General features: G+C 41.6%; 1 pseudogene; it reads left to right on the top strand.

Annotated features, from left to right (window-relative positions):
- LOC120062882 overlaps nucleotides 1-11944 on the top strand; it is a 42876-nt pseudogene extending 30932 nt beyond the window's left edge.
- The last annotated feature ends 1270 nt before the right edge of the window (nucleotides 11945-13214 follow it).

The raw sequence follows: 13214 nt of genomic DNA, 5'->3' as shown, positions 1-13214 counted from the left end.
TAAATCCTAACAAGTGTGACAAGCATTTCCTGCATTAAAGTTCAGTCATCAGCGCGTGCCATTTGCAGTTGAAATATATAGCCAATATATTTAATTGAATACGTGTAATTTACATTAGTTTCAGTAATTTTTTTTTAATAATGAACAGCTAGCATGTGCTTGTCATAACAGACATTATGTGATAACCAGACAGATATGGGAGAAAAGAGGAGATAGGAATCCCATTGGGCAATGAATAAAGGAACGTAGATAACACCTTACGCAGCAGACTGTCGACCAATCGTGTTCATGTGGTCATGCTGAGTCACGTGGTTGCTAAGCTTATCGTCAAGTAATCCCTCAATCAGGGTATGAGTCGAGAAACCAGCCTATTTTCCATGAAAGTACGTAATGTAACAATTTCAAAGCTATGCGATATTACAGAGAACAAGTTAATTGTCTCAAATCTCTGAAAATATTTGCGTTTTACTTGACGAAATTCATGCTAATGTTGTTTTTTGAGCTGGCGCACAATTGACTCCCATACATTCCTTGAAGGACAGCTCTTGTTCTAGAATCGCCCAGAATGCACAATGCGGTCCATTGACGACGCATGGGAACATGCACAATGGGAACGATTCCAATGGAGTTTACAATCTCCTCAAAATTATCTCTGAACAAGCTCTCATTGCACGGTTGTCAAAGTGTTTCTTTAAATGACATTTGACTGTTGTAATGCACTGTAGTGTACAGTCTTAAAATCTGGGGAGGGGCCAGCTGAGTGGGTTAAACGCTCTACAACAAAGCTTTCTTAGTGTCCAACAAGCTTTCTCTGCCCTTAACCTTGAACACCTCCAAAACAAAGGTCATATGGTTTGGTAAGAAGAATGCACCTCTCCCTACAGGTGTGATTACTACCACTGAGGGTTTAGAGCTTGAGGTAGTCACCTCATACAAGTACTTGGGAGTGTGGCTAGACGGTACATTGTCCTTCTCTCAGCACATATCAAAGCTGCAGGCTAAAGTTAAATATAGACTTAGTTTCCTCTATCGTAATCGCTCCTCTTTCACCCCAGCTGCCAAACACTGATTCAGATGACCATCTGACCCATGCTAGATAACGGAGAAGGAATTTATAGATCAGTGGGTAAGGGTGCTCTCGAGCGGCTAGATATTCTTAACCATTCGGCCATCACTGCACTCTATACTCCTCTGGAAATTGGTCATCTCTGTATACCCGTCGCAAGACCCACTGGTTGATGCTTATTTATAAAACCCTCTTAGGCCTCATTCCCCCTTATCTGAGATATCTACTGCAGCCCTCATCCTCCACATACAACACCCGTTCTGCCAGTCACATTCTGTTAAAGGTCCCCAAAGCACACACATCCCTGACAGTTGTGGCTACTTCATGTATGTATTGTCTCTACCTTGCCCTTTGGTTGTCTGTGCCCAATAATGTTTTGTGCTGCGACCATGTTGTCATGTGTTGCTGCCATGCTATGTTGTCGTCTTAGGTCTCTCGTTATGTAGTGTTGTCTCTCGTCGTGATGTGTGTTTTAATAAAAAGTGCCGTTTCAGATTTACTTTGAGACTAAGTTTAATTAATTCAGCCCTTGTTTATTAGTGTGCTTGTAGTGCTTCAGCACAAACACTTCTGCATTCTTATCTACTGCCATAGACAAATCTGTAAGTTCTACCTAAGAAGGTATTTTTTTATGTTTTGTATTTATAGAGGATATAGTTGCTTTTTGGTGGTGATCATGTAAACCACAAATAAAATGTTATTACATTTTAATATTTAGTTAAGAAATCACCATTTGGAGTATCAGTTCATCCTTTGAGGCACAATGTGAAAAAAAAGATTTTTAATTCCACCTCTAAAAAAACATATTGATAATAGGTCACTTTTGCCTCCCTAAAATTGCTAATCGGACCCAAAAATCCTATATCGGTCGGGCTCTACAATCGCTATGTTTAGGTTTATTAGGCTCGTCCTGTGTGCAGAAAGCCTACCAACACAGCTCCCAGGGGCCACGTTGAAGCTGAGTTTAGCTTTTGAAAAATAACTTAGAACAAATGGCTTTTCCTTCAAAGTTTAACCACAAGAGGATGTCATAAATTGTCTCAAAGCTGCTTTTAAAAGTTGAGTAATAAAATACATTCCCAAGAGTAAATCTCAGTTGATAAACAATTGGCAGTGACCTGCTGTCAGCTCCTAAAGGGTTAGAATAGTTCAAGTCTTCTAAAATTCCTGCAGAGTTAAATGGAATCAAGGGTAAAGAATATGTAACGTGCTCTTACTACTTTGATTGCGGTCAGAGTATGTATCCACTACTCTCCGGTTTTACAAGCACTTGTAAAAGGACTTTTATTTTTATTTTTTTCTCCCCCCCTTGATGTTCCATGCATACAGGCTCACATACCTTTCTTTGTGTAACTATAAAAAGTACTATGAACTATTCTGTTGGTTCATCTAAATTACAGGAAGAATTCTTCCCCTGGAGACTGTCTGTCTACAGTCAGCGTCCTTTGTCACCGGAGCTGATGTCAGCTGGTCCAGGGAGGTTGTCAGGGATGCTTCAATCAGCTATGTGAGTCACCGGGTCAAGTACAGCCCACTGATGTCAGGGGAATGACTAGCTTACTATAGCTTGGGCGACATTATGATTGCATCCTATAGCGACGAGAATTGACAGCCATCGTGATGCCACAAAAGATGGTTATAGCCTACATTTTCAGTAAATATGTGTCAGCAGGGTTTCTGTTTGGCCTATTACCTGGAGGTAAAAGTTTCATTTCAATAATATTTTAATGTCTCCATTATCATAAAAATCTGAATTAAAATGATAATCTTAAAGTTAAATGTCCACTAATGTGAGATCACCAGCCTCTGCCATATGGACACATTGATACACTGTGATCCATTGGTGGCTAAAGAAATGGACGCATGGAGCTCACGGCCTATTTAAGCAATAATGCACGAGGGGGTATGGTGTATGGCCAATCTACCACGGCTAAGGGCTGTTCTTAGGCACGACGCATTGCGGAGTGCCTAGACACAATCCTTAGCCGTGGTATATTGGCCATATACCACAAGACCCAGAGGTGCCTTATTGCTATTATAAACTGGTTACCAACGTAATTAGAGCAGTAAAAAAATAATAATACCCGTAGTGTATGGTGTGATATACCACAGCTGTCAGCCAATCAGCTTTCAGGGCTCGAACCACCCAGTTTATAAAAGGCCAATCACTTCCATTGCTCTTTCACACCTAAGATTGGTGATTATTGGAAAGGTTTTTCAAATAGCTTACTATGAACTATAGTTTAACTCTATTATTCACAATGTATGTAAAAACACTTTCCTACATTTTTGCACAGCAGTCCAGGTACTTCTATGCGTGCTCAGGCGTGCACGCTCCCTCAACATTATCAGGACATAGAAACCAGACATATGCTCATTGTTTACATGGAGCACTCCAAACAAAAGACAATGAAGAAATTGACAAATCTTATGAGGGTTATGAAATTAACCAAAACTTGTTTCTCCCAAGTGTAGCAGGTTGTGAACTCTGCAAACAACGTTTACAATCCGAGAATGAGAACGGTAAATTATTAATTAATACATGCATTAACATAAATCTACATAACCAAATTACATGGGATTAACGGTAGATTTATTACTGGTGGCATACAGAATGTAATGGGGAGTTTTTTTTGTGTTTTTTTTTAAATCAAAGGGCAAACAATTAACTTAATGAAACAATGAATGCGCAAGAATTTGAGACAGCTGAGCAATTCTGGAGAGACTCGCCTATATCTTCACCACACACCCCTCCCCTTGTCTCAACATTTTAAATTATACTCAAGATGCATTATCTTCACACATATGTTAGATGCTTTTCACTGACAGCCGCAACTCAACAATCAGCTAGGCTTATTGCCACGCTCACTGCCCAAATTGCGGGCTTCCCAAATAGGCATAGGCTTACAAGCTTGTGATTTGAAACAATCCACGGCATTTTTTTTTTAAAGAAGCTAATGTTCCTCTTCCTTTGTGGCTGAGTAATGCTTTCTTGAAGTATTTTATTTCGGTATAGACGGGAGTAATTATATAATTTTGGCATATGGTTGTTTTCTCATTTACTTCCCTATTGAACCCACCACTGCCATTTCTCTCCTGTTCTATTGGTTTTCCTATCAACTTTCTTTCGTTGTCCAGAAGCCAAAGGTACAATCCCTATTAGCAACCTATCCTAGTTGTTGCATCTTTAGATTCCCCCTCTTCCTACATTTCTAACAGAGGTTCTACATGTGACAGATTTTCATCTCTATCAGGTGTTTAGAATGGTGTTTTCCCACAAGTTGCATTTTGGCAAATGTTTAAAAATTATGTTTTATTGTATGTTTCATTACATGAGTTTCATGTTCTGGGAACGGAGGCAGTATTGAGTAGCTTGGATGAATAAGGTGCCCAGAGTAAACTGCCCAAAAGCTAGAATATGCATATAATTAGTAGATTTGGATAGAAAACACTCTTGATGTTTCTAAAACTGTTTGAATGATGTCTGAGTATAACACAACTCATATGGCAGGCAAAAACCTGAGAAAAAATCCAACCAGGAAGTGGGAAATCTGAGGTTTGTAGGTTTTCAAGTCTTTGCCTAACCAATATAAAGTGCCTATGGGGTCATATTGCACTTCCTAAGGCTTCCACTAGATGTCAACAGTCTTTAGAACCTTGTTTCAGGCTTCTACTGTGAAGGGGGAGAGAATAAGCGCTCTTTGACTAAGAGTTCTGGCAGAGCGAGCTACGTTCCTTTTCATTTCTAAAGACAAAGAAATTGTCCGGTTGAAACATTATTGAAGATTTATGATTAAAAACATCCTAAAGATTTATTCTATACATCGTTTGACATGTTTCTACGAACTGTAATAACTTTTTTGACTTTTCGTCTGAACTAATTGCTCGCGCATTTGGATTACTGGGCTAAACGCGCGAACAAAAGGGAGGTATTTGGACATAAATCATGGACTTTATCGAACAAAACAAACATTTATTGTGGAACTGGGATTCTTGGGAGTGCATTCCGATGATCATCAAAGGTAAGTGAATATTTATAACGCTATTTCTGAGTTTTGTGACACCTCTCCTTCTTTGGAAAATGGCTGTATTTTTTTCTGTGACTTGGCACTGACCTAACATAATCGCAAGGTGTGCTTTCGCCGTAAAGCCTTTTTGAAATCTGACAGTGGTTGCATTAAGGATAATTGTGTGTTTAACACTTGTATCTTTTATCAATGTTTATGAGTATTTCTGTAATTTGATGTGTCTCTCTGCACTTTCACCGGATGTTTGTTTGAGACAATGCATTTCTGAACATAACACACCAATTTCAAATGAGGTTTTTGGACATAAAGATGAACTTTATCGAACAAAACACACATTTATTGTCTAACATGGAGTCCTGGGAGTGCCATCCGGTGAAGATCAAAGGTTAGTGATTCATTTTAACGCTGTTTCTGTTTTGTGACACCTCTCCTTCTTTGGAAAATGGCTGTGTTTTTATGTGACTTGGCGCTGACCTAACAATCGCAAGGTGTGCCTTCCCACGTAAAGCCTTTTTGAAATCAGAAACTGTGGCTGGATTAACGAGAAGTTTATCTTTAAAATGGTGTATAATACTTGTATGTTTGAGGAATTTTAATTATGAGATGTCTGTTTTGAATTGCCCTGCAATTTCACTGGCTGTTGGTTAGCTAGCGTCCCACATATCCCAGAGAGCTTTTAAGAAGCATTACCATAATTTAAATGTAATTGTCTGTCATTCTGAGCACTGTGGGTTGACACCCTAATGTGTAATGCACCCAATACATATGGGTCCTGTAAATTCCAATATGGATGATTTGAATGTAGGCTACATTTTAGAAATGCAATGAGGAACCATTGGTGTTGTATAGCACACTGTATTACTTATACAACTAATACAAGGACGGGAGTAGAAATTAACGTGGGCATTGTTTAATGCGTTTCACAGAAAGAACATTCCAAGCATTTCAACGTAGCAAGGAGGGGGTTACAGGTGCCCTAAAGGGACAAAAGAATATCATTACACAATTGTGTCTAGTTATTGTTGTTGTCTTAGACCTACCTGAAGGTTTATGGCAAGAAATAACAGCATGTTCACCTTTTCTGGTTTAAAGTCTTTGGAGTGACAATATTGCCTGCTTTACTGAAAACATGTTCAGACTGCGTGCTTGTTGCACAGATACACAGGTATTTTTTGGGCGACGTTGGCCATGACTGGAAAGCGACAATTTCTGCTCCACCTTGCCAGTAGGTTATAGTCTCCTCCGATGGCATCTTCATTGAGGTAGGCTGTGCTCTGCGCTGGACCGCTGTTGTGTACTCAGTGTTAGTTTCTTTTTCCTTTAACTAGGCCTGTTTTATTAACAGGGATTTAATGAGATTGTTTATGGCTTTGGTAACGATTTAAATAAGAATTACATATAGCCTAGACTAAGCACCAAATCATAAACAATGTGTGGAACTACAGTCTTCTATAGTGTCCTTCCTGTGACCCGACCCCGTCTGCCTACAGGCCCAACCCTAGTCTGTACTGCAGTCTGTTTTGGGGTTGATTACGGATATTTATGCCCCACTCGGGACTAAGTAAGGATATTTAGTGTCCTATGCAGCCACTTAAAAAAAGTATTGAAGAAAAATAAACTGAAATCAGCCTGGCTTTGGACAAAAATAGTCCACTACATAGGGTGAATCTGAAATGACATTCCCTTTCTCTTTACTCACTGCTCTATTCTCCTCTGGCCTGTTCATGTGAATCTGATAGACAAACAGAACTGCTGGGCCATATTCTACCTGCTTTGCTGAGCAGGCAGAGGAGCTAGTGTCCGGCTTTGGGACGGTGGCTGGGCCAATGGACCTGAGGCTGGACCAGCCCATCTGCGTGGAGCTGAAGGACGACTGCACCGAGACCTATGTTAATAGCATCCATTCCCAGCTCACCAGTGAGGCAGGACATGTCACTATAGCTTCGAAACACCTTTGAAAATTTTTTGGGTGAAAAAAGTTCAGCCCGAAGTGCAGTTGTTGTGCATCATGACAGGCAACAGAGACGAGCTCTACTGCGCCATCAAGAAGCTCTACTGCGCCATCAAGAAGCTCTACTGCGCCATCAAGAAGCTCTACTGCGCCATCAAGAAGCTCTACTGCGCCATCAAGAAGCTCTACTGCGCCATCAAGAAGCTCTACTGCGCCATCAAGAAGCTCTACTGCATCCAGAGTCCAGTGCCCTCTCAGGTTGATACGGCCACATCTCCAGACAATTCACTTCATCTTAATTTAGTCAGGATAGTCTACTCGGCAACATACAATAAGCAAAATTAAATAACATGGATGGTTGCCAGCACTATTTTGCTTAGCCTTCACCTCAGGTCCTATCAGAATACTGAAGGGTTCAGGGGAAAAGGCAAGGAACCGTAATTTAGGAACCAGATGTTCACAAAATGTCCAGGTTTTCATGAGCACAAAAAAAGGTTTCAATTGCTTGTTTAGCCTAACGCAAAGGTTAATCTAAAATACATTTAAAAGTTGAATTAAAAAATAAATGTTAATCTCTTCAGCTTTGCAGGCCATCAACATCCAGGCCATCTCCCAACCCTAAAAGCTGAGAAGCGATGCCCAGAAAATCCTTCTACAGATGAGCTGCAAACTGGGGGGAGAACTGTGGACATACCTCTGTTTAGTATTATATTCTTTACTGGTAAAGTAGGACTCCCGAGTGGTGCAGCCGTCTAAGGCACTGCATCTCAGTGCAAGAGGTGTCACTACAGTCCCTGGTTCGATTTCAGGCTGTATCACAACCGGCCGGGATTAGGAGTCACATAGTCACGGCGCACAATTGGCCCAGCGTTGGCCGGGGTAGGCCGTCATTGTAAATAAGAATTTGTTCTTAACTGACTTGACTAGTTAAATAAGGTTACATAAAAAGTAAAGTTTTGGCTGATGTTGACTGTTCCAAGTTTGGGTGTAGATATGTATTGTGTCCAACAGATGGAGACAGTGGGTTGATTGAATCCAGAGAGACATGCAAGTCAGAATTAAAGCTTTGTATAACATAAAGGAGATATCTAGTTAGTTGCACAACTGAATGCATTCAACCACAATGTTTCTTCTGCACATACCTTACTTTGTAGTGGACAACAAACATTTACCCATAGTGACATGCGAATGGGATGATATAAAACAAGTAGTTTAATACAGCATAATTACATTTTCAGTATGCAGTCTGAATATGTAAGGGGATTTATTTGTTATTTTTGTGAAAGCAGCTATTTTAAAATGTACCTGCCACTTAACAGTTCTGGGGAGGCTGGAGCAGAGGAGTGATGTGACCGGGATGACGCTAGGCAGCAAGCTACAGGTTGCAGTCAGAGCACACTGTTTTGGCACAGTCGTGACTGGAAGCAGAGGAAGACTGGGGCTCTGATTTGAATAATTTAGCTGGAAGTTAAATGACGGTTGACAATTGCATTATGGATGAGCAGGAGAGGTTTGCTGGCCACAAACATGATGACCGTTAGTTGCCTGATGGCTATTGTCTTTAAAAAAAATGTTTTAATAGTGTAGTATTGTTAACGTCCGTCTTTGCTCTACGTTTAAACAGAAACATCTGATTGCCGTGGACGTGCATCACGACTCCAGCAAGAAGAACAGATCAGTCATGGGCTTTGTCGCCCACCTGAACAGGTTAAAAAAAACAACGTACAGCCACATATTGGAGTAACATGTAAGTCAATAGCCCTATTTGGACTAGGGTTGAATAGTTTCCCGGTATTTTACAAATGTTCCATCCCAATAATAATAAATCCCTCTTCTCCCGGGTAACCCTGTATCTCCCACCAAAATCAAGTGTCATTCTAAAGCATATTAATGTCTGGATTAAAGGGATACTTCGGGACTAGCATGCTTCTAGATAACGCAATGACTGGAAGTTTATGGGTAACACTAGTTTGCATTGGCTTGCAAAAGTACCTTTTAACTTCCTTCATACTGGACACAGAGACATACACAGAGGGTAGTGCGTACGGCCCAGTACATCACTGGGGCTAAGCTGCCTGCCATCCAGGACCTCTACACCAAGCGGTGTCTGAGGAAGGCCCTAAAAATTGTAAAAGACCCCAGCCACCCCAGTCATAGACTGTTCACTCTACTACCGCATGGCAAGCGGTACCGGAGTGCCAAGTCTAGGACAAAAAGGCTTCTCAACAGTTTTTACCCCCAAGCCATAAGACTCCTGAACAGGTAATCAAATGGCTACCCGGACTATTTGCATTGTGTAACCCCCACACCCTTTTTTGACGCTGCTGCTACTCTCTGTTTATCATATATGCATAGTCACTTTAACTATACATTCATGTACATACTACCTCAATTGGGCTGACCAACCAGTGCGTAAAAAAGGGGTGTGAATACTTAATGAAGGCACTATATATCAACATTAAGGACACCTGCTCTTTCCATGTGTCACGTTCCTGACCTGTTTTCTGTTATTTTTGTATGTGTTTAGTTGGTCAGGGCGTGAGTTGGGGTGGGCATTCTATGTTTTGTGTTTCTATGTTTAGGTCATTGGTAATTAGCCTTATATGGTTCTCAATCAGGGACAGGTGGTTGACGTTTCCTCTGATTGAGAACCATATAAAGGTAGGCTGTTCACACTGTTTGTTTGTGGGTGGTTGTCTTCCGTGTCTGTATGTATGTTCGTACCACACGGGACTGTAGCGTTTGTTCGTTCGTTTGTTGTAGTCTGTACCTGTTCCTGCGTTCTTCGTGTTATATGTAAGTTCTCATGTTTTAGGTCAGTCTACGTTCGTTTTGTTATTTTGTAATCATTCCAAGTGTTTTTTTCGTGTTCGTCTTCGGCAGTTAATAAATTCATTATGTTTTCAAAACCCGCTGCATTTTGGTTTGATCCCTACTCCTCCTCTTCGGAAGAAGAGGAGGAGGACAACCGTTACACCATGACAGACTGACTAGGTGAATCCAGGTGAAAACCATGATCCCTTATTGATGTTAAAGATAAAATTGTTCTTAATGCAACCGCTGTGTCAGATTTCAAAAAGCTTTAAGGCAAAACACAATATTAAATCATCTGAAAACAGCGTTCAGCCACAAAAGTAAGCCATACAGTTACCCGCCAAAATTGTGCAGTCAACAAAACTCATAAAAAGCATTATAAATCTTCACTTACCTTTGCTGATCTTCGTCGGAATGCACTCCCACTTCCACAAGAAATTATCATTTTTTTTCGGTAATGTCCATTTATGTCCAAATAGCTATTTTTGTAGCGTGTTTGGTAAACACATCCAACGTCAGGGAAGCGTGTTCACTAAAACCTGACGAAATGTCCAAAAGTTCTGTAACAGTCCGTAGAAACATGTCAAACGATGTATTGAACCAATCTTTAGAATGTTTTTAACATAAATCTTCAGTAACGTTCCAACCGGAGAATTACATTGACTTCAGATGTGCGATGGAACAGAGCTCCCTCTCATGTGAACGCGCATGGTCAAAGAATGGTCAGGTCATGGCAGACCTGACTAATTCCCCTCTCATTCGGCCCCCCTTTACAGTAGAGGCATCAGACAAGGTTCTACAGACTGTTGACATCTAGTGGAAGCCGTAGGAAGTGCAAACTCATCCATATCTCGCTGTGATTTCAATGGGATCTTGGTTGAAAATCGACCAGCCTCAGAATTTCCACTTCCTGTTTGGATTTTTTCTCAGGTTTTTGCCTGCCATATGAGTTCTGTTATACTCAGACATAATTCAAACAGTTTTAGAAACTTCAAAATGTGTTCTGTCCAATACTAATAATATGCATATATTAGCAACTATGACTGAGGAGCAGGCTGTTTACTCTGGGCACCTTTCATCCAAGCTACTCAATACTGCCCCTGCAGCCATAAGAAGTTAAATCCACTTCAATCAGTGTAGATGAAGGGGAGGAGATGGGTTTAAGGAGGATTGTTAAGCCTTGAGACAATTGAGACATGGATTGTGTATTTATGCCATTCAAAGGGTGAATGGGCAAGACAAGATTTAAGTGCCTTTGAACGGGGTATGGTAGTAGGTGCCAGGCGCACCAGTTTGTGTAAGAACTGCAACGCTGCTGGGTTTCACCAGGTGCAACCATTTCCCGACCCAAAGGGCATCCAGCCAACCTTCTGCCCAGGACTGTCCTGGACCACACAGTCACCAAGAGGGATTGGTTCTTACTGGCTCTGTCATTATGAAGCCCAATGCTGTTTAGATGCCCAATTCTACCCCTCTGACTGTGCATTCTCAGTGGAGAAATGGGCAGAATTAGGCTTAGGTCATCAGTTTTGTAACACTTCCTCATTTATCAAAATATGTATCTCTCCCCAGGATTTACTTCTACCTGATGGCTCATCACATTCAACAGGGCTTGTGGCTTGCCCACACACTACATATCAGTCTACAACACGGCAAACCTCTCCCCAGACCACTTGCAAAGGTAAGGTTAAACATACATTGAATGTCACCATAAATCTCTGGTTGCAGTAAGGGCCAAATAGTTTCCACTAGTTATCATAATACCTCAGTTGTTGACTTTATAGGTAGGTGGCGTGGAATGCGTCGCATGAAAGCCTGTCATTATTAACATAATCTAACCCTGGGTTTCACTCCAGGCTGACCTTCAAAATGTGCCACATGTACTGGAATTGGCACTGGACTATCCAGGTGCCAGCGCCGTACAAATACGGCCTCAAACTGGCCTATCTGTCAGGCCAGTACCTCCACTCAGAGCCAGCCATCCAGCTGGCAGACAAGCTTTACTTCCTCCTTAGACTCAGCCCCGCTAGAAGGAGCACACCAGTCCTCACAACAATGACCAGGTCTCAACCAAGCAAACCGTAAAGAAGAAAAATAGAAAGAGGGGGGAAAATCTATTATGAGGAAAGGGGACGCTTTCAGATTCTGACTTGGATTAGATTTCAAATTGTGTTCTCATTGTAAGATTAATCATTGTTAGACATAGACCGACCCCCCCCCCCCCCCCCCGTTCCTTAAGCCTGTTCCTCTTTAAAGGTGCTAGTAATCTTCTCTTGAATCCATATCACACATGTCAGCTGATGAAATCAAATGACCATTAGATAGTTAATTTAATTCGCTTGTGATGGCCAAATCAAAGTTTATTTGTCACGTGCGCTGAATACAACAGGTGTAGACCTTACAGTGAAATGCTTACTTACCAATAGTGCTAAAAAGGTGTTAGGTGAACAATAGGTAAGTAAAGAAATAAAACAACAGTAAAAAGACAGGCTACATACAGACACTGGTTAGTCAGGCTGATTGAGGTACTATGTACATGTAGATATGGTTAAAGTGACTATGCATATATGATGAACAGAGAGTAGCAGTAGCGTAAAAGAGGGGTTGGTGGGTGGCGGGACACAATGCTGATAGCCCGGTTAGCCAATGTGCGGGAGCACTGGTTGGTCGGCCCAATTGAGGTAGTATGTACATGAATGTATAGTTAAAGTGACTATGCATATATGATAAACAGAGAGTAGCAGCAGTGTAAAAAAGGGTGTGGGGGTTACACAATGCAAATAGTCCGGGTAGCCATTTGATTACCTGTTCAGGAGTGTTATGGCTTGGGGGTAAAAACTGTTGAGAAGCCTTTTTGTCCTAGACTTGGCACTCCGGTACCGCTTGCCATGCGGTAGTAGAGTGAACAGTCTATGACTGGGGTCTTTAACAATTTTTAAGGCCTTCCTCTGACACCACCTGGCGTAGAGGTCCTGGATGGCAGGCAGCTTAGCCACAGTGATGTACTGGGCCGTACGCACTACCCTCTGTAGTGCCTTGCGGTCAGAGGCCGAACAATTGCTGTACCAGGCAGTGATGCAACCAGTCAGGATGCTCTCGATGTTGCCGCTGTAGAACCTTTTGAGGATCTCAGGACCCATGCCAAATCTTTTTAGTTTCCTGAGGGGGAATAGGCTTTGTCGTGCCCTCTTCACGACTGTCTTGGTGTGTTTGGACCATTCTAGTTTGTTGGTGATGTGGACACCAAGGAACTTGAAGCTCTCAACCTGCTCCACTACAGCCCCGTCGATGAGAATGGGGGAGCGCTCGGTTCTCCTTTTCCTGTAGTCCACAATCATCTCCTTAGTCTTGGTTA

The sequence above is a fragment of the Salvelinus namaycush genome, chromosome 18 (genome assembly GCF_016432855.1).
Source record: "Salvelinus namaycush isolate Seneca chromosome 18, SaNama_1.0, whole genome shotgun sequence".
NCBI lineage: Eukaryota > Metazoa > Chordata > Actinopteri > Salmoniformes > Salmonidae > Salvelinus > Salvelinus namaycush.
Note: the sequence above shows the minus strand (reverse complement) of the source record. Positions and strands in the feature narration are given on the sequence as shown.